Source organism: Leguminivora glycinivorella, chromosome 1 (assembly GCF_023078275.1).
Source record: "Leguminivora glycinivorella isolate SPB_JAAS2020 chromosome 1, LegGlyc_1.1, whole genome shotgun sequence".
In the NCBI taxonomy this organism is placed as follows: domain Eukaryota; kingdom Metazoa; phylum Arthropoda; class Insecta; order Lepidoptera; family Tortricidae; genus Leguminivora; species Leguminivora glycinivorella.
Window position 1 is genome coordinate 25,968,409 of NC_062971.1, and position 27,245 is coordinate 25,995,653.

Sequence of the window (27,245 nt, forward strand, 5' to 3'; positions counted from 1 at the left end):
TTGTCATATTAGACATTGACTACCACTTGTAAATTGTAACTTGTAGCTTCGAGAAATGGGCCCCAGATACTGATACTTAAATTATTGCGGCACATGGGGCGCAGATCAATGGACGCTCTTGCGTAACTTTCTACACAAATAATACTAACTACCTAAATGCGATGCGTCCGTGACTCCGTGTGCGATGTGGGTCTGTGGACGCTTACCTTAAGCCACAGAACACCCCACTAGAAGCCAAATGCAAGCGATATTGTTCGAGACGCAAATCACCAATCCTTGCGGGGTGAGGCGGGCGCGCACGGTGCTGCCATTGGTCGTTTCAAATAATGGCGCGCCTTTATGATTAGCAGTAGGGATGGGAATGGGACATGTCTATTATAGACAATGGTACCGGTACCAGTACTGTGGTGAATTTGTTTTGCAACAAATTATAATATTATAATTAAATTATAATAAGGCCTAGTTACCCTTCGGGTTGGAAGGTCAGATGGCAGTCGCTTTCATAAAACTAGTGCCTACGCCAAATCTTGGTAGTAGTTTCCAAAGCGGACCCCAGGCTCCCATGAGCCGTGGCGAATGCCGATGCCGGGATAACGCAAGGAGGATGATAATTGTGATAGCATCTCAATAAAAATCATTCTAGTAACTAATAACTAAACTGTGCATTTTTACTTACGTTTACTAAGTTAAATAACCAACTAAATATTCTAAACTAATCAATGAACTAAATACCACTACAGACTCTACAGATTCTAGATAATTATTCACTATTACAAATCTGCTTTCTTTTATATTTCATAAAATGGTAGCACATGGTACGAACGGCAGTAACGAAGTTCCCGCAACAGACATAAACTAACATGGCCCCATGCCTAGTCGTTTACGTGAAAGGGATAGCATATCACATTGTTAACTCGGTAAAGAGGGATGGACGCGCCTCGGCGCCGCTCAGCACAACCATATTGACCAGTATAAATGAACTCCGCGGACAATAAACAATATTCAACAAAGTAATTAATTTGACTTAACTGTGGAATGTTGTTCCATCTTTTTTACATGTAGAAGTGTTAGAAGACTTGCCACACCACTTTATGCTGTAAGAGACCATTGTTTGCAACCAAAATTGATTATTTAAGATTTTTTCCCGAGCGGACACGGACACTGTTAGCGGGTCGTATACTTGGGCGCTACTGATCGGTGTCGCACGCGTTCAAACTTTTATAAACCTGATTTGTCGTATGCTTGGTGACCGCGAGTCGCCCTGTAAGGGCCATCTTGTTGTATTGATCTGTGCCTTAAGCAGATAATGCGTGTTTATCTTTTATTCATGCACAAGCGCCGTCATCTGCTTACGGCCGGTATTGTGATGTGTTGACTGTTGACACAAGTACTCGTAATAGATGGTTAAACAAATTATGCGTTTGTTCTTGACATCTAATCCCAAAATAAACTACCGAAACGTAAACAACGTAATATTCAGATTGACGTTGGCGATTTTGCATCGATATGACCTGTGAGTTATTCGGTGCTGTACTTTTTACTTGTAACGGACAGGCTGATCTCGTCCAGCGATCTAGTAGTGGGTTCTTTACTGCCAAACTTTTAAATAATTCAATCGCATGTCTAAATTTCCTATGTTCAAAATGTTGGTCAGACTTAGATAACAGACAGCGTTCGCTCCCGTTCCGTCCGCGAGCTTTTACTTTTGTTTCGTATTCGTACCGTTGCGTCACACGCTCGTTGCATGAAATAATTACACCTGGTTCAAAGTTTAACCAAATCGGATTACATAAATACTAACTCTCCCATATTCCGAGGCCAATTTTGAGTAGTTTTTTTTTTCACGCTTACATTCACACGCCATGTTCTGTTTGAGGAAAGTGGATTAAAGGTTTATTACCTACTTTAAAACTAAACAAGCGACGCTTGGGAATATACACAGTTGAATTTAATGAAGGACACAAACACTAAGTACATGCTTAATGTACTACCTAACCTTTTGTACGTGTGTAGTCAAATCGTGGTTTCAAATCTCGGTCGTGCCGTAAGACCAGAAAAAAATCGTTCTCGAGAAAAACACAAAAAGTTCACTTAGTAATTATTTGGTCAGGATCATTATGCTGTATACCTATATCAGAGTTTAATATTTAACAGACAGAATAAATAGGTCCTTATCTAAACTACCACATAATTAATACAATAGCAGTCCTGTTCCGCAGTCAGACGCAGACATCTTAGTATTCAGGGGGCATTATACTCCTATCTTAACCCTTTATTCGTCTCAGCTTTAGGACTCCAATAGCTCACAATTAAGGACACTAAAGGAAACCTAATTACAAAGCACTTTGGTTGAGTTTGGAGTGGCCGTGATTAGGTTAGATCGTGACTGGAATATGCCCGGCAACTTTCCAAACCCGTTTATAAAATCCGTACCATTCCTAGAGAAACTAGTGCCTATATACTACAAATAAATACACTTAGAGAGAGACTAAGAAGCAATAGTTTTCCCATTGAAGTTATTTAATCACTTGCAATAGAAAGTTTACTACTACTAAGTACGCACACAATGCAACTAAAAAGGCAGTTAAAAAATAACTTGAAAATATTAATAAGTAATAACATACAATTACATATTTTTGTTACATCACATCAATTGTTTTTAATTTATTAACTATATTTAACGACACATTTCAACTTAAATACTTAGATGGAACACTCAACATTCAACTTTGATCGCAATTTTTGTATTTTTTTCGAAAACAGACTTCATCAATCATCACTGAGTACTTGTCTTGAAATCATCACGAGTTTTGAAGACCATCCACGTTTTGTAACAGAACAAGCGTCTATGACGAGGAAATGGACTCGTTATTACATATAAAACTTACGGCGAATCAACTTTTCCTTGACCAACTTTTTGGTGCATATTTCCTTCGGGATTTCATTGAATATTTTAACAAATAATATCTTTGATGGTTAATCACATGTTTAGTTACGTCATCACTGATAAAATTCACTATTATTAAATGTAAAACAGGTTGGAAAAACGTATTTATCAACAAACTACGTTCACATGGACGAAATACTGACACTGACAGTTGTCAACTGCATAGCGTTCCGATATTATGTCTTGGTTCCAATTACGAGTCAGAGAGGTAATAATGACTAATATTGATTATTATACTTCCTGAATATATCATTCAATGTAACATTTAGTAACAGATAAAATATTTCATTGCGAAATTACTTACAAAATAAATAAGAATGTTCCACAAAATAATATTTACGTAAAAATATTTGCGAATCGCTCCACTATTGGACTACATAGGTATCAATATCAATAGCTCTGTCTCTCTCTAAAACACGTGTACTCGGCACGTGTTGATAAGCAAACATCCGTGTGTTAATCGTGAACTCTAATGCATAGGGCATAAGACTTAGTAAACAAAGCACACGATTGAGTAGCCATCTTGTCGGAAGTCGGATGTCAGAAGTCGGAAGTCCGATGTCAGAAGTCGGAAGTCGAATGTCAGAAGTCGGAAGTCGAATGTCAGAAGTCGGAAGTCGGATGTCAGAAGTCGGAAGTCGAATGTCAGAAGTCGGAAGTCGGAAGTCGGAGATAGAATCTATAAAAGGGTCGGAGCGAGCCGACGCGCGTCATTCTTAAAATATCTACAAGACTAACAGTGTCTCTGGCTTTCGTGTGTTATACTGGTGAGTGAAGTTGTTCTGCTATTATTTCTCTGTTTGTTTTTACTTGGAAATTATTCTAAGTGATTGTAAACTTTGAAATTGTGTCTCTGTTTGATTGTGCGGGGACAATATCGTCGTACAGTTGAACCTAGACCTGTGGTGGAATTGCTTTACTGTCAGTTGTGGGGTTATTTTAGTGTTCTATTTATAGTGTAGTGTTACATTTAAATTAATGTGTATAGTGAAGTTTTCTGTGCTTTGTTTCATGAGTGCCGTCAAGCAATACAAAGACTGGGTCGATGTATGGCTGGTGCTTGGAGATAAGTCTGTGTTTGGTTTTGTAGGGAGTAATTCTTGCAAAACTAAGCTTAGATTATAGCACGTAAAGGAAACTTCACTCGTTTGTTTAGTTGGTCAGTAAAATTGAATTTAGTAATTTTCTATGGGGTTATTTTGTGAAAGTTATAAGCCAGATCATTGTTTGTGACAGACTGTTGTCCGGCTAAGCGCTTTATACCTTGCGGCTGTTAAACATAAGGCGTTTAGGGGTCTTTTTGTTCCAAGTGGAGGCTTGGGCGTCTTTATTTACTTACAAAAGGCGTATTTTCTCACCGGTCTCAAAGAGTCCAACTGTTAGATGGAAGTGAGGACTTTCACGATTGACGAAAGACATTAGGAGTAATCCTTGCTCACTGAAGTCGGCAGTATTTGAGGCTGGGGTCCTATATATATATATATTTATTTACTCGGTGCTCTGGTCCATGCTGGCGTTGGTCGCTGGGGATTTCGGTTGTGATTGATCCATATCTAAGTAAAGTTTGATCGCAGCTGGGTCTCCCATGTGGCTGGTACTGGTGTGTCCTAGAATACTGGATATATACACGGATAGGGCGATCTACTCTCTGCTACCCTAGCCCGCGGGCAAGAGCAGAGGGGGGATCTGAACACAAGCCTATAGGTTGCCTATCTCAGCTTCGCTGGCTGAACTGTACAGCTTATGGTAGGGATACACTTGTGCATATTTTGAACACAAGATCTATGGTAAGTGACGGTCTGTGTTTCAGATATGCTAGAATAGGGAAAACGATAGGAATAGGGTAGAGTCACACACTATTTCTATGAAAGTAGAGTTCTTTTATGATTGGTCTTGGAATATAATTGGTCAACGTGTATTGTGGAGAAATAATTTAACTACTACTATTTATATGGTTTAAATGGACTTTAAATGTGGTGTTTATTATCTTAATATATGTGGTAAAACTGGTAATTTATAAAACCTCTTATTACTTAATTTATTTGAGTGAAATTAATAATTGTGGTAGCAATTTCTGATTCTTCATGTAGCATCGAGCCAGTGAGTGTTGCTAACTAGTTTTTCAAGGTAAATTCTATCAAGTTGGTTAGGGAAACAAACTATTCTTTGGAATAAAAAGCATAGGTTTGTTATAGGGCCCAGTGGCATGCGAGCGCCGTCCACTGATGACAAGTCAAAAGCTTCAAGGAGTTACTAGACTTACTTACTTCGTTCTCAGTGGTAGCAACTACTCGGAGCCTTGATGATACATTAGAAGGATCGAGAAGTTATGGTCTATTAGCAGTATTGGGGAAAAGGGGGGTTTAGCTAGTGAAAAGAAACAAAATAAAAAAGGGGTTAGTTTGTAGATAGATAGCCCTTCAGGCTTACTTGCTTAGGATGCCCGATAATGTGGTTTGATTGGGCCTAAGGATTCCAGACGGTATCGCAAGTTCTCACCCCAAACCGGAATCGAAAATAGAGCGTAGCCGATGTTTTCTAAAATATTTTTTAATATTTATTTCATGTATGTTTCACTCACTAACTTTTATTCTAAAATTTCTTCATCACGTCATTAATTTTCTCACATATAACTTTCTAGGCCTAAATCTGATAAAATACTCTTCTATAACACTATATTATTATGCTACAATAACCTTTATTCTTCTTTAAAATATAAATAAATAAAATTTTAAAAATTAGTCAAAAATACAGCTGATACTCATTAAAGGATCTAGGTTATCGCGGTTCACATCGAAGGGTTCTACTTATTCACGCTAGACGATCACAAGGCCAAATTTACGGGGTATATTTAAAGGGGGGTTAACTATACTGTTGGTTAGTCAAGTAAGTAAGTAAATAAGTAAGGTGAGCGGAGGTTTAGTTACAAATAAATAATAGGAATTAGCCTTACCAGGCTACATTTGTTGCTGTGAAAACGAGTGGGTGTGCTGTATTTCTGACTTATTTCATCTCTAAATAAAACTCATATACCTAATATTTTTATTCAATCGCTATTTCATAAAAACAAAAATAACTTTATTGTTAATAAACACGTCTGTAGTATTTTCTTCCATTGTTAATTCTTGCCGCGTTCTGAGCGAAGTCATGCATCGATGCAGAATCAATTGTATGTTCATCTCCTACCTCTGGATTCTGAAAAATAAAAATAATAAAATTAAAGTAGCGTAGTAAACTTAGACAAAATCTATTTCTAGGAAATTAGCTCATAATCGTAGTGGTTGAACTAAATATCGTCCCGATTAGGCAATTCGGGTTGCACTGCTACGTAGCAATTGTTGGCGTTGGTGCATCTTGACGTTCCCTTGCGCCTGTGCGTAGTACTATTATTTATTCTGTGTCTTAATGTATGTTTTATGGCTGTTGTATAGGCAGGGCTAGTACGTAAAATACTAGGTACTTGTAGAAAAATACCCATGTATCTAAAATAATAGGAGGTGCGGAGCTGTAGCACTTTAGAAGAATTTGCCACCTAGTGACCGGAATTGGAAACATAAGTGTGTACACTATGTACAATAGCAATAGAATTTCATGTTAAAACAAATTGTGCTCTATCGGCCCAGTACATTTTCATAGCAGGCTCTGCCATCTTCAGGGCTATTTTGAAATCTCACATCACGTTTGCACTTCACACCGGAGATCGGATAGCTTCGATGCTGTTTTATATAGTCTATGAACACTCTGATGATATACATATTCCTAGCAGGCTTGTTATACAGAATTTCATTCATAGGCAGGATAACTACAGTCTAGATGTAAGGTTATTTTCCTAAAATAATCTAGGATACCTAAGCCCTAGATTTAAGACCTAGTAATACAAGAAGATAGGCTTTAGTCTAATGGCTATGGGGGCGCGATTATTCATTGTCGCGCTGAAGTACAATATTATATGGGGCGTCCCGCCATTTTTCTATGAATACTGAATAGCTACACGCATGTTATACTATGACAGTACATCCTTCGATGGATGGTTTGTTTGCATTTCAGTTGTAACTCTATAATCTAAAATTTGGCTGACAGGATTTCATACATCATACAATAATTTGGCATATTGTTTGTACGGTTTGTACCAAATATTGTCACTGTAGTGCAGCCGTGAGAAGAACAGGTTTCTGTCTGTTAAGATATAGGTATAAATCATATTAGGACTAATTTTAGTTCATTAGCTTATAAGTCATCATATATTTTCATATTACATCCGTGGTAAACAAGCATATGTCCCGCTTGATGGTAAGCGGTCACCGTAGCCTATGTCTGCCAATTATTTCAATAAATTAAATCCACTGTACGAATTTCAACTTTCTATACGTATATATTTTTACTGTAGTAATACAAATAAGTATGTATGTATAAATAAGATTTTTAATAGCTCCATATGACATGAGTTCGTTACCTCACATGATAAGCTGTAGGCTAGTCTAAAATAGTAAGTGTAAAACCATACAATCATTATGTTCGGTAGATTGTGTACACAGCTTTTATACAATATTACACAAGTCAGGAGTATGCCAACATACTGTACTTCATTACAACCATGTCAAACATATCCTACGAAATATTAGCATTACCAGCATCTGGGAGGGCGTACCTCGCCATACCTTAACTCCATCACTGCTTGCTCATTGTCACAATTGCTCAAATAATTTAATGAAAATTGATTGAAATTTGTAATATTCCTGTTAAGTAGGCATAGATAATAAGCACTTATCTTTATAAAACCATATTTTACTGAGGTTCAGAAATAGTATGTGGTATGTGGTACACATTAAGTATGTAAACTTACCTAACATGACCGGGTCCAGTCTGATTGTCGGATTACTTTGTTACTGGTAGTGCAGATTAGTGAGTCCTCAGTACACTGAAAGGAAATAGTCAGACATAAGAAATATTCATATAGATAGTGTAAGAAAAGGGTATTGTTTAGAGTGGGGTTCTGCCAAATTGGGTTCAATATTATTTCATTTATCTACTCACGGGGGCGCGTCGTTTAATTTTGGAACTAAGGCACGCCCGTGAGAAATATTGTGTCAGAAAAAACAATGCATACAACAAAATTTACAAAAAAAAAAAAATATATTAAAAAGTTTGAGAACCCCTGCCTAGCAGTTCATATCTACATGAGCTAGGACATAAATTAGTAATAAGTTTGCTTAGCCAATAAAATGATGATGAGTCAGTTAAGTTTGATTTTTATCCGGTCGCTCATGCCTCGCCGTTTTGCTTTACGCTTCACTTCAATTTTCTAGATAATGATGCCATGAGCTGTTCACTTTTAAATTTAATAATTAGAACGTGTTATTATAATAAAACATAAGTACCTTTCATTTATATGAAGTCAGTAGATATATGGAAGACGGTCCAACCTGAAGCGTGGCCTCTCGGGTAAAACCTGAAATTGTATATATGAAAAAAAATTAGAAAAAAAAAAAGGGTGTATGTATGTTTAAGGAATCTTATTTATAAATACGTATCATTAAGATTGTTTATATTTATCTAGGCCATTCATGGTTAAGAAAAAAAAAAAAAGAAGAACAACCATATCCATGTTTCTATGTAAAATTTCCTGCCGAGTCGTTTTACTCACTAAGTAGAGTTAATTAAGTTTAAAAAGTAGCTGTTTAGTGGCTATGATTTTTTGTACTTACTTGGGAATTGTGCTAAGACGGAGTACAGTCCATAAAAAGACACACCGGAAAATTCCTCAGTCCACCTGCACATTGCCGACAGCTGGTTGATGTTCTTCGAGGATGGTTACCCATTTCATATACTGAAAATTAATACATACATTGTTTAAACTCAATGTAGCAGAAATAAAATCTATGCTAAGTCTGGATTTTTAGTCTACATAATTTTATTTAAGTATCAGACGTCAAGTTTTATCTTTGAAAAATACAAAATTAAAGTTTGGACAAGATTCAATGCCTATTTTTAAATGCCATGACATTCATTTGAGGTCCTACAAATATTATTTTCCATAGCCCATAAGCCAGCGCTTCAGAAAAATAATTGAGAAGTTTATATGTTGGTACGGAAACAACGTTACAATTTCCAAGAACAGTTAGGTAGCCTAGATCAAATAAATTAGTCGAACATATTTTTAATGCTTACCGTTTAACCAAGGTATGTTCAGTTTCTATAAATATTGATTTCCATAAATTTGTGGCAGATGTGTAGAAATATCGGGCATTGTAAACTTTCCAGAGAAATTCCAATTAGATGTTGAAACTGAAAAATCGAACAACCATGTAAACCTCATTGAAAGTAACAGATATATTTTGTTAGTTAGGCCTATTTCACGTACATTTAGATCCTCTTAGGGAATGTGAAAGTCAGAAATTAACGTGGGAAATTTACTATAATTAACTTATCTGACGACAGAACAATGAAATAAGCAACATTTCACCATATATATTCGGTCTAGTCGTTGTAGTTCGCAAGTATGTTCTGCCGGGTTTCGAAAACACATCAAATAATAAAACAAAGCTTACCCTTTTTTGCAAAGCTGCTTTTGGAGAAGGCAATTGTTCACTTTATTAGTAGAGACATAGCCCGATAAGACATCCTATACATGGGCTGTTTGCTCATTAGATCATGAGTATGAGCACTAGATTCTTCTATTATCTTGATGAGAAACACAACTAAACACATGTCCATTGCATTCACGTTTTTTTTTCCCAACACGAACGTTCATATTGTACATAAAATAATGTCATGTCAATTTCGTAACCTCACTTTCGCTAACGGAAAATTACATTGCAATTGCAGTTCAGAGTTCAATTTGATAAAACAGGCTCACTTTGTCGACAAAATTATTTAGAAGTAACGCGTGTTTAGGGCAAATAATGTTTTGTTTGCATTTTCTTAGTTTGCAAAATGACAAAATGGCGAATATGGACGGTTCATGACCGGCGTCGGCGCAGAATTGCCTGTCGTATTGTTTAAGCAGATTAAAATAAAGCGAATATTTAAATAATTCTAGTTGTAGATCACGTAATTAATAATGAGCTAAAGAAAACAAAAACGGATCTGCCATTTTTTCGCGAACAAGCGGATTAGCGGTAAGCATGACATAGATTAGAGAAAATAATTTAACCACAGATAACATATATCTTCGCCAAAAGGTGTTCTATCGGTGACATTACACAAACTATCATTGTTTTTAAGTTGGTACGCTTGATCGGTCATACAATTTTCGACAAAAGATATTCAGTAATTCAGTAATTTATTGTCCGGTGTTGTCATTTACAAAACTTTACTTCACTTTTCTCTACTTCATTATAGTAAAATTAATACAATAGATGTATTTAAATACAAAAAATTTTGTTAATTTAATTTTCTATTGCTTAAATCACATCGAACTATTCAAGTTGTGTAGATTCTGAACGGTATTTTGTAAATAGGGCCTAACACATGTCCCCTTACAAGTGCGGTCCAACCGTCTGTTAGATCCTTAAAGAATCTCACAATATATTTTTAATCTGGTCACACTTTTGTAAACCGATGCGCACACGCGATTTCCTACGCATTGACAAATTTACACGATAGTTTTCGTTCGATTTCATTAAATTATGAAAAAAAAAAAAATCAATTATATATTTCTAATAACTAGTCAAATATTTGAACATTATGATAGGCTAAATTTATGATATCAAATAATTGTTTTGTTGATTTAATGTTTGTGACTACTAAAAACACATTAGTGTGTTTACAATGAAAATACGCCCATGAGGACAATTGTAAAAGAAAAAAAAACGGTTAAGGATGACAATATTGACAGTGACAGTTCCTTACGAAAAAAAATCTGAGCGCGAAGTTATTAAATTTTATTTAAGAAAACCGATTTCACTGAAATTATAGTGTTATGTAGCTTCAAATAATTAGTGTAATTGATAGTGTAGGAGCATGTGTGATTTTTAGTGACGTCTTATTATCACACGTAGAGAAATGTGAGAGTTAACTACGTTTTGAAACGAAGAGCTCTGTTAGTGAAAACATAGTAATTTCAATTAGTTTTAGGCCATAATTAGTTAGTTAAAAAAGGTGTTAGTGCAATAGTGCAAGACTTGAGTACATGGAGACAGAGTTAGCAACAGTTTGGACGCGAAAAATATGAAGTGAACATTGAGATATTTCGTGGGACGTTCGAGTTGAAGTACCCGGCTTTTGATGTCAACTAACGGAGGAGTAAGAGTTTTTGAGCCTGGTCTCATACCTGCTCATAGGACCAATGTGTTACTGAAGATTTTCAATATGATTATGTTGTTAGTGGTGCCATATTATGCCACACTAAACAGAAGAATGGAACAGAAAATGCCGATCAAGAAAAATACATATATGTAAGTGTTCAAAACCCCAGTTAATTTACCCTATTTTAGTTTTATTGAGCAAACAAGACGGAGTTTTATAGTCTGCAGTAATTTTTGAGTTAGAAAAATTAAAGTCACTTAGCGATCAGACATCATACTTGAGGAAAAAAAAAATAATAATAATAATTGTAGGTGAACGTAAATGAGACGTACGTCTCATATGGTTAAAGTACCTAGATGGTCCTGCAACCTTAGTTGGCATATTTTTTTTTGGAAAATATTTTAACGCTTGTGATTTTTATTTTATCTTTCCCTCTGTTTATTGGAAGTCTTTAACTTAACTTTAGTTTTAACCTAAGATAGATTCTTACCACAGCAGTGTTCTGTCATTGAACATAGTGGATCAGCGAGGACGGTGGAAACATGCGGTGAAAACTTCAGTGTGTGTTTAAGTGCATGCTTAGTAACGCTAGTGAAATAACAAGTGTTTATGATATTCGATTTATGCAATATTTTATTTTTTGACCAATGATTGGACAAATAAGGACTAGCCAACTTTAGAGTTGAAGAAATATTCATTGGTTTCAAGTTACTTGCTGTGTTCAAAAATAAGTAACTGGATCTTTTGCGGTTATGCTGATTGTGATCAAGTGTGCAACGTGTCTTCGGAAGAGGTTTCATGGTGTCCTGGGTTATGACACCGACTGAGAAGAGAATAGTTTGGAAAATTTTGAAATATTACCAGGAGGCCAGCAGGATCTAATCATCATCATTAGCTACTCAAGAACCCATCATAGAACTAGCCAAGTATGAAGGAGAAAAAAGGAAGAGAGACACCTTTGACCAAGTTCCTCAACCCATTGTCGTGTTTGTTAACAATTTGCTAAGTTTGCTGCAACTGCAAATGCCATGAAGAAGGAATAATTTGTCTGAGGTTACAAAACTTTCGGGGCATGTTATACAATATTGAAGACATAGAATAGGACAATACAAGTTTTAAGCTCGTTTCAAGAAAAAAATCATTATTTTGTTATATTATTATCCAATCAAATAAAAGTATTTTGAACCTACTTATGCCATCATTTTGTATTTTATCATAAGGCAATTAAAACCAAAATAAAATTTTGCAGATAGTTTGAAAAAAAAAGGGAATATATTTTATCAAAACCACATCAAATTTGATGTTACATTATATTTTACAAAAAATATCAAAACCAAATCAAAATTGAGGATACATCATATTTTGCGGGAAAAAATTAAAAACATGAAAACCACTTCAAAACTGCAATTACTTTTTTTTTTTTGCAAAATTGTAATATGCGCTTATTATGAACATTACATGATGTGTAATGTAAATTTTATGTGTACATTGGTTACAAGTCAATGACCTTTTAGTAAAAGTTTTCTTTCAGTGTGGCATACTTATGTGGTACATTATTATTTTTCTTTCCTATCATCATCATCATTATCATTATTTTAAATGCGTCGTGAGTTCTTCAAAATTTTATTGAGATGCAGTGTTATTATTATAGGGGTGGTAGAAGTCAAAATTTTGTCTGAAATTAATTTTATTTCTATAGTGATCTGTGTGATAAAGGGCCTTATTGGCTAGCCCATCGTAAAGTTTCACTGTCATTTAGTAGTTTCATTCCTAGGATTATAAAGTGGTGTATGGTGGATGTAAATCTATAATACGGATCTTTTTTATTATCTAGATAAAGAAGTCGGTTCATTATATGGACAACAATTTTTTTTTAAATCTTTATTTTGTAAGAAGAATGTATTGGATATACATTGTATGGTTAGATTATTTTAATATAACAATAACTGGACATCATAGTAGCTAGTCTACCTGGGGTAGACATTAGAAAATTCAGAGCGGTGGATAAGCTATTTTTCATTTTAGTTATTACAGTTAGCAGTGATATTTATTATTTATGCGTTATCATTTTTTTACATTATATAGGGTGGTATACTGTACGATGTCGGCAGGCATCAGTGCAAATCCTCGTTTCTAAGCATAACGATTTTATCAGACGAAGGTTAGAGTAGGGAGGGCCACTATTTTTTTTTTTTGCTTACTGTACTTTATTAAATTTTTGCATTTTGTGCTATCAATTAATTAAAAAAAAAACAAAAACAGGGAAATTGAAAGTAGGGTAGTGTCCTTACAGTAATTGACTCTAATTAAAATGTGAACATAAAATGTAACATTTTCTTCGTACGAACATTTTATTTTTAGTATGTGCATCAAACAATTTTCACACATTGTCAAATTTCTTGCGGTTAATAAATACTTTGTAAAAATGAAATATAGACGTATAAAATGAAACCTATCATAAATAAATTGAAATTTTCTTTGCCTTCGAGTCAGGGTAGAGTGGAGTAAAATGGGATACGTAAATTTTTGAAGTTATTATAGAATTTTATTTTCATTTTTATTATTTATTTTGATTACTTTTAAAAGCGTTGGCTTTCTGTAAACAATCGAATGAAAGCGTAATTGAGGAGGAATGAACGAGTGTATGTGTATTGTGTATAAGTTAGAGGTGATGAATGCTTATAGATGTATGTTTGATAGATTGAATGGCTGGATATGACGGATGTAAGATATGAAAGTGTGTCTCGAATGTTTTATTTTATGGAATGAGTGGATTGATACAGACAGACAGCGCTGGAAAGTGGTCAAAACTAGTTTGGTCGGAATTTGCGGGGAATAAACAGCGGGGGGGCTGAGGGAAACACATTAGCCATAAAAAGCTTATCGGTTAGGTTAAAATCCATTTGGATTCGACCCATTTCAAGGGTAGTTTTTCGTGGCTACTCACTCTACAAGGTAATAAGACCCATACTAAAACCACACACCTCATCTTGAATGGGATGTATTTGACAATCGACATATTTTAGGGCCGATATCGTCTAGTGAGAACGAGGCTCTTTTCAATATTTGTTTCCTTGTTATGTGTTCAAATATGTGAAGTTTAGTATCATCAAATCATTTCTTCATTTGATCATGATATGGTACCGAGTTGAGGTACATGCTTATGTCATTTAAGGTTTGTTTTATAAAAAAAAAAAAAACACATCCAAACAGATCTTAAGTCAGTATATTTTATTCAAGTATGAGACATGCGCCAAAACATGTGGCTGGAGTGATTAGGTAGAGAAATTGGTTTGAGTTCCGACAATGGAGATTGAAGGCTCTGGACTTATAATGAGAGCTCTAAAGGTTTCTTCGTAATTGCGTGGGAAGTTATTGTGAACTCGTTGAAATTATTACGATAATTATTCCGGTCCAACAGTGTGGATGGAATGAATATTCGCCGCGACCGGGGAACGAGCTAGCAAGAACGGGTTATTAGGACCTATCAGATTCACAACCTGGTATCCCTGGCGATGCGTGGACTCTGAGAAAGGGGTTATCATGGTTCATTGTCGAGATTCTGATGAGCTGATTTCAAAACTGAGTCACTAGCAGTTGCATAGTATTGGAAAACACACCACACGATTAGAAATGGGGGGATATTTCCGACTGATCTAGAAATATTTTTCTTTTATTCTTTTATTCAATTTTATTGCTTCTTTTGCTAAGTGAGATTGGATTTTTTTACAAACCACTTTGTATTTTATAAAAGAAATCCAATCGGGGGCGAGTTGTAACAGAACAAGCGTCTATGACGAGGAAATGGACTCGTTATTACATATAAAACTTACGGCGAATCAACTTTTCCTTGACCAACTTTTTGGTGCATATTTCCTTCGGGATTTCATTGAATATTTTAACAAATAATATCTTTGATGGTTAATCACATGTTTAGTTACGTCATCACTGATAAAATTCACTATTATTAAATGTAAAACAGGTTGGAAAAACGTATTTATCAACAAACTACGTTCACATGGACGAAATACTGACACTGACAGTTGTCAACTGCATAGCGTTCCGATATTATGTCTTGGTTCCAATTACGAGTCAGAGAGGTAATAATGACTAATATTGATTATTATACTTCCTGAATATATCATTCAATGTAACATTTAGTAACAGATAAAATATTTCATTGCGAAATTACTTACAAAATAAATAAGAATGTTCCACAAAATAATATTTACGTAAAAATATTTGCGAATCGCTCCACTATTGGACTACATAGGTATCAATATCAATAGCTCTGTCTCTCTCTAAAACACGTGTACTCGGCACGTGTTGATAAGCAAACATCCGTGTGTTAATCGTGAACTCTAATGCATAGGGCATAAGACTTAGTAAACAAAGCACACGATTGAGTAGCCATCTTGTCGGAAGTCGGATGTCAGAAGTCGGAAGTCCGATGTCAGAAGTCGGAAGTCGAATGTCAGAAGTCGGAAGTCGAATGTCAGAAGTCGGAAGTCGAATGTCAGAAGTCGGAAGTCGAATGTCAGGAGTCAGAAGTCAGAAGTCGGAAGTCGGAAGTCGGAGATAGAATCTATAAAAGGGTCGGAGCGAGCCGACGCGGGTCATTCTTAAAATATCTACAAGACTAACAGTGTCTCTGGCTTTCGTGTGTTATACTGGTGAGTGAAGTTGTTCTGCTATTATTTCTCTGTTTGTTTTTACTTGGAAATTATTCTAAGTGATTGTAAACTTTGAAATTGTGTCTCTGTTTGATTGTGCGGGGACAATATCGTCGTACAGTTGAACCTAGACCTGTGGTGGAATTGCTTTACTGTCAGTTGTGGGGTTAATTTAGTGTTCTATTTATAGTGTAGTGTTATATTTAAATTGTTGTGTATAGTGAAGTTTTCTGTGCTTTGTTTCATGAGTGCCGTCAAGCAATACAAAGACTGGGTCGATGTATGGCTGGTGCTTGGAGATAAGTCTGTGTTTGGTTTTGTAGGGAGTAATTCTTGCAAAACTAAGCTTAGATTATAGCACGTAAAGGAAACTTCACTCGTTTGTTTAGTTGGTCAGTAAAATTGAATTTAGTAATTTTCTATGGGGTTATTTTATGAAAGTTATAAGCCAGATCATTGTTTGTGACAGACTGTTGTCCGGCTAAGCGCTTTATACCTTGCGGCTGTTAAACATAAGGCGTTTAGGAGTCTTTTTGTTCCAAGTGGAGGCTTGGGCGTCTTTATTTACTTACAAAAGGCGTATTTTCTCACCGGTCTCAAAGAGTCCAACTGTTAGATGGAAGTGAGGACTTTCACGATTGACGAAAGGCATTAGGAGTAATCCTTGCTCACTGAAGTCGGCAGTATTTGAGGCTGGGGTCCTATATATATATATATTTATTTACTCGGTGCTCTGGTCCATACTGGCGTTGGTCGCTGGGGATTTCGGTTGTGATTGATCCATATCTAAGTAAAGTTTGATCGCAGCTGGGTCTCCCATGTGGCTGGTACTGGTGTGTCCTAGAATACTGGATATATACACGGATAGGGCGATCTACTCTCTGCTACCCTAGCCCGCGGGCAAGAGCAGAGGGGGGGATAAGAACTCAAGCCTATAGGTTGCCTATCTCAGCTTCGCTGGCTGAACTGTACAGCTTATGGTAGGGATACACTTGTGCATATTTTGAACACAAGATCTATGGTAAGTGACGGTCTGTGTTTCAGATATGCTAGAATAGGGAAAACGATAGGAATAGGGTAGAGTCACACACTATTTCTATGAAAGTAGAGTTCTTTTATGATTGGTCTTGGAATATAATTGGTCAACGTGTATTGTGGAGAAATAATTTAACTACTACTATTTATATGGTTTAAATGGACTTTAAATGTGGTGTTTATTATCTTAATATATGTGGTAAAACTGGTAATTTATAAAACCTCTTATTACTTAATTTATTTGAGTGAAATTAATAATTGTGGTAGCAATTTCTGATTCTTCATGTAGCATCGAGCCAGTGAGTGTTGCTAACTAGTTTTTCAAGGTAAATTCTATCAAGTTGGTTAGGGAAACAAACTATACTTTGGAATAAAAAGCATAGATTTGTTATAGGGCCCAGTGGCATGCGAGCGCCGTCCACTGATGACAAGTCAAAAGCTTCAAGGAGTTACTAGACTTACTTACTTCGTTCTCAGTGGTAGCAACTACTCGGAGCCTTGATGATACATTAGAAGGATCGAGAAGTTATGGTCTATTAGCAGTATTGGGGAAAAGGGGGGTTTAGCTAGTGAAAAGAAACAAAATAAAAAAGGGGTTAGTTTGTAGATAGATAGCCCTTCAGGCTTACTTGCTTAGGATGCCCGATAATGTGGTTTGATTGGGCCTAAGGATTCCAGACGGTATCGCAAGTTCTCACCCCAAACCGGAATCGAAAATAGAGCGTAGCCGATGTTTTCTAAAATATTTTTTAATATTTATTTCATGTATGTTTCACTCACTAACTTTTATTCTAAAATTTCTTCATCACGTTATTAATTTTCTCACATATAACTTTCTAGGCTTAAATCTGATAAAATACTCTTCTATAACACTATATTATTATGCTACAATAACCTTTATTCTTCTTTAAAATATAAATAAATAAAATTTTAAATATTGGTCAAAAATACAGCTGATACTCATTAAAGGATCTAGGTTATCGCGGTTCACATCGAAGGGTTCTACTTATTCACGCTAGACGATCACAAGGCCAAATTTATGGGGTATATTTAAAGGGGGGTTAACTATACTGTTGGTTAGTCAAGTAAGTAAGTAAATAAGTAAGGTGAGCGGAGGTTTTAGTTACAGCCTGCTCGCCCTGCTAGCTACGTGACGTCATGCTCCTCACATGTTCCACTAAATGTTGCCGTCAAAGACTTACTCGCTTCGACGATCACCTTAAAACATTGCCAGCACGCCGTGCGTGCTCGTCCACGATGACTCGGTCCCCTCGTGGATCGCCGAGTAGGTCGCGTGCGCGCCCTGCGCACGCTGGTCTGATGAATGCCTGTCGCCTCGACTAGGCTCTGCTCTGGCCCGCCCTGGAGCCGGGAAGACGCCGCTTCGGGTTGCTGAATGACGGCGCACGCCTCGCGCCGTATAGGTTAGGTGATTGAATGAAAAGCACTGGCTATCTATAAATTGTGTATTCGTTACACCAAGCTTTCACTATCACTACTACACTGAGATTAAACTATGAACTAATTAATACTAATAATAGACACCGCCTCGCGGTCTACATCTTTACATGAACCTTAGCCACGTGGGCCATGGCGGCTTCGGAGCCGCGATACGCACCGCGACGGTAACACGACCGATCTATATCATGACCAGGGAGGAAGTGGGAGAGTCCTGGGGTCAACCATACAGCATTGAATGAATGAGAATGAGCGGTCACCCCATTGATCCGTTCATTCAGCGATGTCATTTGAGAAATATGAAATACCGTCGATTTGGCGTGAACATTCCTGCCCCGGGCAGCCAGGGGTTGACCCGAAGACCTGAGGTCATCAGCAGTAAGTCCTACTTACAATGATTAACATTGACATAGCCAGCAACGGCTGTATACAAAACAATAACACTAGCTACAGTGGTTAATAACTTAATGATAACAGTTGACCTATATACATAAGGTAGGTCAGTGACACGACATAGGTCAGTGACCTTATAATACACATTTCATAATGAGTTATACATACCAAGTAAAATTAAATCTAAGTACATACTACATAGTGTAGGTCAGGGACACATCATTGGCCAGTGACCCTACAACATTCATTCCCTAATGAATAACACACATGCATATATAAAATGAAACCTATGTACAGAATGTAGGTCAGTGACTCTCACAGGTCAGTGACCCTACGACAACCATTTTCTAATAAATTGCATATATCAAGTGACATGAATTAAATCTGCGTAAGCGACTTACATATTGTCCATGGGTCGGATAGTTTCTCCGACATAAACCTTCTATTCCACAAATTGACCTGATCCTGGCTACAGTTAAAAATCAAGATCTCTATGCCGGGCATAGTTAGATCACATTCATCCTTGATGAGAACTAAATCAGTTAGTTTGAAATTACAACATGCTTATACCATTAACTCTAATTTACAACTAATAGGTACATCAATTGCCATTTGATCAAAGTCTTATTAAACTTATTGAATATTAACACAAATATTGAATAAATTGGAAACAAGACAGTTAACTTTCTAAGTGTCGTTCCTCGGATGCTCTGGTAACTACACCAGGGCCTGGGGTTGAATTCCCAACGGGTACCGTGACGACGAAATTCCTCTATAGGATCATTTCGCTATCAAGAAAGACTTGACTGGCCTCCGAGAGGTATGAGCTAATACTAGAAATTCGTACCTTAATCGCTCCGGCCGAGCCGGCGCCTACGTCGGCTGACAACCTGGAGAAATCTGCATGACTGCCTCGATGCTCAGTGACGACATAAACTCGAGGTGTGCTGCTTCGTACCTAATTAACATATAAAATTACACAGGTAAGCTTTAACTAAGTAAGGCCAGCGAACTCAGTCGCTATTCTTGAAATACGATAAAATTAAATATGACATACAATCGCGATTGACGTGACAGACGTTTGATCTTGCTGCAGGTATCCAATACCTCTGACACTTAACATTGGTGAATGCGCTCCTTGACGTGATACAATGGGCTCAATGACAATGCTACATCAGCAATTGAGTCTACCTATGATCCTTATAGGTTTGGATTATGACTCCGACGAGCATTAAATGGTTTTCTTCTATGAAAACCCTGCGTTTGAAACAATCCTTTCGATCCTTTCTCGTTTCAACAATACAAATTCCTCTTTGCATGAATCCATTGTACATACTTGATCCAATGACTAGTAGCGTCGCCAGTCTCATCCAGTGTTACTGAATCGCAAAACCTGTGAGACATTGATGAATATTCTTGACATGTGACCAAGTGCTTCATATTCGCGCGTTAATTCCTTGTATTTGCCTCTTCGGCTTCCAATGAAATGAGTCCTTGCATGACAAGTGTTCTTGTCCGCCCAGCCTGGGTCTGTCTGCCTTCCGTGGTAGACGTACTATTGATCATGACATATTTAATAATGGAAGAATACGACCTTGAGTATCCTATGTAGGTATTCTGGTTATTCCCGTTTCTTCGTCGGGGGCTGCTCCGCCTTCCAGAACCTCTCCGGGACTCCTTGAGTCGCGTGGTGGAGACCGTAGTCCTCTACTGAAGTCTCTCTTGCTTGAACCAATGATGATGATGATGCGTGCATCTGCACCACTCTCATGATGACCTGCCTGACGGCCGTGTCGTAGGCCTCAACTCCTGGAATGTTAGTGAACATCTTTGAACCAGCGAGCATATAATTTATTACATCAAGTCCTTGCATGATGTCCATATATTGATCCTTGTTGAAATAACCTTTAGCTAACCGTAGCTTTGATGAACTTAAATGAACTTCTAATCCTTGGTTACAGTAGGGTATGTTTCCCATGACTTGATACATGGTTGTAGTCACCTCTTCAATGACTGGTACATTTACCCTAGGTCTGACCAAAATCCCTGTGACTGTGCCTGGCACATTCATCCCTGTATCATGAATATCATTTCCAATACACTGTTGGTGCAAGTGATATTTATCTACAAATAATTCCTCAACAACTGTACAATCCACTCCGGTGTCAATTAAAGCCCTCGCTTTCACATACTTACCATTGCCTGACCTGATCATGATCAAGGCCGTTTGAGTTTGAAGTAAATTGAATTTATCGAAAAATGATCTCTTCACAACTATGCGTGTCATGCCTGACGCCCTCGGCATGGTCGGTGGCGATACCCGCACACTATGCACAGTTGACTCTCCTGTCATAGGGGATGTTCGCCACGCTGCACCTCCGTCGCATGGTGAGTCGTGCCCTGACGACTGACACTCTGAACTCGAGCAGCATGAGTAAAATAACTGAGGTATGTTCACCTGTTCATGGTTCTGTTCCACAGCTAGGACCTTCTTCCTTGAAGAATGCCCCGCTGCTCCGGGTCGACCACGGGCAGGGGCCGGGCCACACAGTGCGGTCCACAGCTCCTCCGCTGCAGTTGGCACTGCTTGCCATCCTCTGCACTGCTTATCCAGCAGTTCCAGCAACTGCTTGGTCGTGGGCAGCACCTCCAAGTTCCTTCCATGCTGCTCCTTGAACAGTTTGTGGATCCAAGCCGATCGTTTCTGTAACATTGAGTTAATTATCAGATATGACCATGAACTGACTGGCTGGCTAAGCTTCTCCAGCGCTTGTAATGATTCCCGCGACGGGTCATAGTAGGCAGACCTCATATCGACACTCCAATGCTTCACTGATAGCAAACTGAGGGTCCGCTCGGTGTAGGTAACTATAAACAACCTACTGTCATAATATCTCTTGTGCAACAGTCCTAATGCTACATTATTACTAGCGCCGTCTAACGGCAGGTGCTGTATCACTGACAGCGCCTCACCTTGTGGTGACACACACACACAATAATATTTTCCTGCATCAAATATACAAGCGTCTACAAGTGACGTAAATAACTTTTCACTTAAGGTGGGTAAACACACTGACGGTAATTTGATCTTACCTTGATTTGACGTAGCAGTCCTTGCTGCCGCTGCCTCCTCCGTGGACGCACTTAACGCTTCATCGCGTTCGATGAGTGGCTCGTTGGTCTCGATGTAGTTTTCCCAAAACTCCAATCGTTGAACTCGCAATAGCTCCGAGAGCATTAGGTAGTTATCGCTAAACTGTACCTTTACCGCTTCCACGGCCATACTCACTTGGCATTCTATTGATTATCAATTTACAAGAAAACTGTTTCCAATCTATTCTTTTAATAATTAAATCAAATAATTATTCCATCCTATTCCAATATAAACAACGTTAGGTATGACACTGAATTGACATTGACGTTTCTGAACGAATGAATGAATGAGTGAATGACTGACCAGTGACCACAGACACACTTAATAGTCTCTAACAGATGATTGAACTGAATTGTTCGATGAACGCTGAATGACCGGTGACCGAATGAACGAATGAGTGAACGAGTCGAGCTGCTGCGCTCCCGTCGTTCTCCACGTGATAACCTCGAAATTGTACGATCCACCTCACTTCACTGTAAATCTACGAGTAATTGCCCATACGCGCACTGATTCTAAACTTAATGATTTTTAGCAAACACAGTCGTCGCCGCGCGTCGTGCTGCGCCAAGCGTTCCTCTTTCCCTGCTGTGCTGTGGTCCGTCGTACGCCGCCTCCGTCCCACGGAGCGCCGTATTTTCTTTCTTCTTTATCGTGCTTTGGTCCGACGCACGCCGCTTCCGTCCCACGGAGCGCCGCACTTCCCCTCTTTATCGTGCTTTAGTCCGACGCACGCCGCTTCCGTCTCACGAAGCACCGTACTTCCCCTCATGGGCCACCAAAAATGTTGGCAGCATTGCCTCCTGCGCCCTGTCGCCAACTGGGTACGGTGCGCGCACGCCTTGCGCACACGCAACCGATGGTAACGGCCCCCTTGTGGGCCTCTTGATTTGCAGCCTGCTCGCCCTGCTAGCTACGTGACGTCATGCTCCTCACATGTTCCACTAAATGTTGCCGTCAAAGACTTACTCGCTTCGACGATCACCTTAAAACATTGCCAGCACGCCGTGCGTGCTCGTCCACGATGACTCGGTCCCCTCGTGGATCGCCGAGTAGGTCGCGTGCGCGCCCTGCGCACGCTGGTCTGATGAATGCCTGTCGCCTCGACTAGGCTCTGCTCTGGCCCGCCCTGGAGCCGGGAAGACGCCGCTTCGGGTTGCTGAATGACGGCGCACGCCTCGCGCCGTATAGGTTAGGTGATTGAATGAAAAGCACTGGCTATCTATAAATTGTGTATTCGTTACACCAAGCTTTCACTATCACTACTACACTGAGATTAAACTATGAACTAATTAATACTAATAATAGACACCGCCTCGCGGTCTACATCTTTACATGAACCTTAGCCACGTGGGCCATGGCGGCTTCGGAGCCGCGATACGCACCGCGACGGTAACACGACCGATCTATATCATGACCAGGGAGGAAGTGGGAGAGTCCTGGGGTCAACCATACAGCATTGAATGAATGAGAATGAGCGGTCACCCCATTGATCCGTTCATTCAGCGATGTCATTTGAGAAATATGAAATACCGTCGATTTGGCGTGAACAACATAGTTCTCTAATACATACTGGTACTGATAATACTTAATAGGAAGTAATTTTACTCCATAACCTTTGGCATAGAAAAACCTACAACTGAAGGCAACAACACGGTTTTTCCAAATCAAACCCTAGTAAATGCAAGTCCCTTGCTAGGAAACCTTCTACTGTACAGAGGTGAACTTTAGAGTACCTAGCTGTGTCGAAGATTACAAAAAATAGGCGTATTATGAATAAGAAGTATGATTACGAGATTTATGAGCTCCGATCTCACAGCTGTTACGGAAGGTAGAGCGTTACAATCGGAATCGCCGTCTAAATATTAACCTTCCCACAAGACAGCATTTTTCCTTGCATGAACTTCTAATCCCAAAAAAGAACGCTATCTGATGTTTCAGTAGATTAATCTCAAGCTAACTCGTTCATCTATTGATTTCTTTGTGAACTTTATTTTATTACTTAGAATAAATAAACTTTTCTCACGTCTATTCCGATTTTTCCTAACTGCCAACCCAAATTCAGCCGGGCACGATATCCTCGTCATTTCTGCCCGTATACCTAGTTCATATCTCACGAGCACGCTGGCAATTTAAATCCTCGTGTTTTGTGCGCGTACATTTGTAGTGGCTGTAGTGCATTTCTAATGCATTCGTAACTTGCTGTCTGCTCAGAATAGTTGTACCGTTTTGGTATTCCCTGTGGACGGCAAGTGCAAGCGTCATAAATACGTGGGAAGTGACTTGTAGGCTTTAGACTCGTAATATAATCTGCTTACTTTGACGCGGCGCTAATGTAATTATTTGTATGAAGTAAATATGTATGTAAAATACATGTTGTTTTAGCAAATAATGTACTTAGCAGTAATTATAATTACTCATAAGTACACCGAAAACAGTAGTTTGAAATGTTTAAACGAACAAATTCGATGTAAATATGATATCCAATAATAAAAATATAGGTTTTTTTATTCCACGTGTGGCATAAAATATTTATACCAGACATGCCAGCCAGTGTCTGGTTTATTTATTTATTATCCTAATGAATTATAATTATTTCTTAACAGTAGTGTCAACGTCACATAATTTATACACAACATTATCTCGAAATATCATCATAGATCGCAAATGGCAGATGCCTTGGTTAATTATTTTAATTAAATCTTCACCTTTGAGTGAAATCTAGGTCAAAAGCAGCAACCTTGACAATGAAACGCGATAATGAGTTTTAAGGTTCCTTTTTTTTTGAGCAGAACCTGCATAATATTAAATTTTTTACAAATCGTTTTTTGGTGCACAGAAAAAATGACTTAAACGCAACGGATTAAATATACCTATAGTTTCTGAATATTCGTTACAGTTAGGTTACAGGATACAATACGTACCTATACCATAATTTCCCTCTGAAAATGTGTTATTGTTTCAGACCCCACTGATCGTTTTCAGAAAGTCCTCTAATTGCTTATGGGTCTTTGAAAATCTTTAGAAAGTTTTATAATAAGAGTTTTGAATAATTCACGGATATTTTCATTACACTTATGTCACAGTATAATAAAGAGTACTATCGTACAGTATGGCCACTCCCGCTCCCCGCTGAAAGTGCCGCCCACCTCTCTCGGTTACCTCACAGTTACCGCCTGTCAAAAATGTGAACAGTTGGCCTGTCATATCTCACTCATACAAGCATGGTACGCGTTCATCTACACGAACTTAGAATGTGTGCTAGGGGTGTCCGAGATGTGCTAATGTTGACCGGGATATAGATCGTGATTACCTTTGTCGAGCTCCCGATACTTCGACGCAGTTACATGCATGATGACAATAACCTAACCACAAAATTAAAATGTTTGAAAAAACTCCCGACATAGTGGACCGATTTTCATGAAACATAGCTAAAAACACTCCCGACTAACTCAGCTTTCAAACAAAAAAAAACTAAATCTTAATCGGTTCATCCGTTCACAGACAGACAGACAGACAGACAGACAGACAGACAGACAGACAGACAGACAAACACGTCAATCTTATAACACCCCGTCGTTTTTGCGTCGGGGGTTAACAAAAACTCAATAAAGGTATTAATTAAATCACGGTCTATATCTCGTCTCGGTCAGTATAAGTCTAAAGTTGTAAGTATATTGGTATCAAGAGTAACCTTATAAATTAAACGTGGGTATCAGGTCCCGTAGCCGAATAGCATTTCTGCGACGCGAAACGAAAACGAAACGCTGCGAAAGGTAGTCTGGTTCTGTCGCGCCAATACGCAAGAGCGATAGAGATAGATATCTACGAGCGTTTCGTTTCGCGAGCGTTTCGTGAGCGTTTGTGCATTCGGCTACGCACGCACCACGCAGGTCACCATCGTGCACCGGTACCGACACACGTATCACCGACAAGGCCACCGAGGCGTGGATTGTCCACATGCGACATTCGCCGTGCCTCGGCTGAGATTTTATAATCTGAGATCTTTAAACCGCATAATTTGTTTGCTGTCTATTTATAGCATCTATAAATAAAACAATTTTAATAAATAATATTGACTTTTTAGAGCTTAAGCCTTTATGGACTGTGCCTAATTACTATGCGTAATTGCCAATTTGTTTTTGTTGCATATTACCAGCTGTTCGTTACTCATTGAACCATTATCTGTGTATTTTATTAGTGACATATTTATACCAGTAACTGAAAATACCTAAAGCTTCCAAAATCGGGTGATCGAGTTTCTGATTAGTCATTGACTCACAGTAGCTTACCATGAAACGTCCTTTATTCTATGTAGACATATAAAGGACTGTTATTCTAGGAAATTTGGGTATAAATTATTCTAGACCTAGAATAAATGATACCCAAATTTCCTCTTTCAAAAAATATATCAGACTTATCTACATACTTACAACTACTAAACTACATTCAATTCGGATCCGGATCTGTTGTCAAGGACGTGTTCTGGCCAGTACTTTCACTGCCACGCACTTGCGTCATAGATTAGGCCTTTATCCCACACGTAACTATGCCCCACGTGTTTTGAACGGTTTCGTTGGTAGATATATGTATTTGGATTAATATAATGAATGTAAATGTCAATACCTACTCATAATACTTGGAGGATAGATAATCTATTTAACTAAATGTTCATTGTATGCGTTTCAAGATGCCTGTTATGTGCACTATCAATAAAGGTAGCTTATTGTTACTTATAAGAGGCAACCTACTCTTTGTGGCTACTGTTCAACAACAGTAGTTCGCGATACAATAATGCTAGGTATTACTTAGTTTAATAATAGCTCATAATAGCTCCCATACCGATTCGGCGGTTAGTGGTTTACCTTTAATGTAAATGCACGCAATCCACAAATAGACCAGCAATTACATTAGAATGCAACAGTATTGGCCTACGGATGCACAGTAGTTTATCGTAATGATAGTGGTGTCGGGCAGGAAGTATGGCGTCGAAAGTGCAAGTGTACGGTGGGAAGCAGTACAATGTCTGAGCCAGCAGCGTGACCGCCTCGCTATTTAGCTAGAAGACAATTCGTGCTCTTGTGTTCTTAAATGGTGGCATTTAGGACGCGTGCAATTCAAAAGTCGGCTATGGACACATTGGCCACAATGACAACAGTTAAGCTGAATGCCGTAATTTATAAATGTCAAAAAAAAACGTGTTTTGCTAAGGAATTTACGAGTACGAATTAAACTTACATCAAATTCAGACATGTGACGCCAATAAATTGGATTTTAATACCTATTTGGCTATAGTTTCTTTTTATACATAGGTACATAATATAGTTGATTAATCAATACT

The 27,245-nt window shown here is 38.1% G+C and overlaps 1 protein-coding gene and 1 long non-coding RNA gene across 2 annotated transcripts in view; one reads left to right on the forward strand and one right to left on the reverse strand.

Moving 5' to 3' along the window:
- The window catches only part of LOC125226909 (polypeptide N-acetylgalactosaminyltransferase 2-like), a 128,231-nt gene that overhangs the window by 40,954 nt on the left and 60,032 nt on the right, over positions 1-27,245 (forward strand).
- LOC125226919 lies at positions 6,087-9,231 on the reverse strand. Its single transcript, XR_007177134.1, has 5 exons — positions 9,116-9,231; positions 8,653-8,774; positions 8,326-8,396; positions 7,791-7,865; positions 6,087-6,142 (listed from the first exon to the last, which is right to left on the reverse strand). It is a non-coding gene; the product is annotated as an uncharacterized LOC125226919 (long non-coding RNA).